Source organism: Tamandua tetradactyla, chromosome 19 (genome assembly GCF_023851605.1).
Source record: "Tamandua tetradactyla isolate mTamTet1 chromosome 19, mTamTet1.pri, whole genome shotgun sequence".
Taxonomy (NCBI): Eukaryota; Metazoa; Chordata; class Mammalia; order Pilosa; family Myrmecophagidae; genus Tamandua; species Tamandua tetradactyla.
In genome coordinates this window covers 73,888,414-73,888,996 of record NC_135345.1, presented here as the reverse complement: position 1 = coordinate 73,888,996, position 583 = coordinate 73,888,414, and positions in this window count along the sequence as shown.

Genomic DNA, 583 nt, shown 5'->3' with positions numbered 1-583 from the left:
GTGCACAGCTGTTGGGCATTTTCTGTGTCTAATGGTTTTTCACTTTTTTCTTCTTTCCATCCAACAAGCCTGCAGAAGAACCCTGCAGGAGTTTTATCAGGTGAGCTGCTTCTCACAGCTGCTGCGTACTCATGCCTCCCTACTCCTCTGGGCAGCAACTCTGAGCCCTGGTGGCTGGTTCTGGAGAGCCTCTGCTGGTAAGTGTTGCTTCAGGGCTGTGAGGCACGCAGAACAAAAGTATAGATGAGCCCCTGGAGGCGCCGGTGGGGATCCCACACAGAGAGGCCAAGGTCAACGTGGTGTTTTATCTCCCAGCTGCCAGTGTTTTTGCTTGGGGGTGTCTGTGTTTGGGGTTGCTCTCCAGGGGAGAAAGTCTCAGGTGGTGGGGCCCCGGGCCCTTGTCTATCCAAGTGCATCTGCCTGCAGTCCAGCCCTCCGCAGACTTATGGTTTCAGGGGTCGAGGTTGGAGGGGGAAGCAGGCCAGGCTTTCTGTGGTCCGTGAGAGCCCTGGGGAGAACTGGGATGTCATCCTGGCATTTCTCAACCTCATTTGACCCGTTTTTTTAGGAGGAAAGGGGGGAT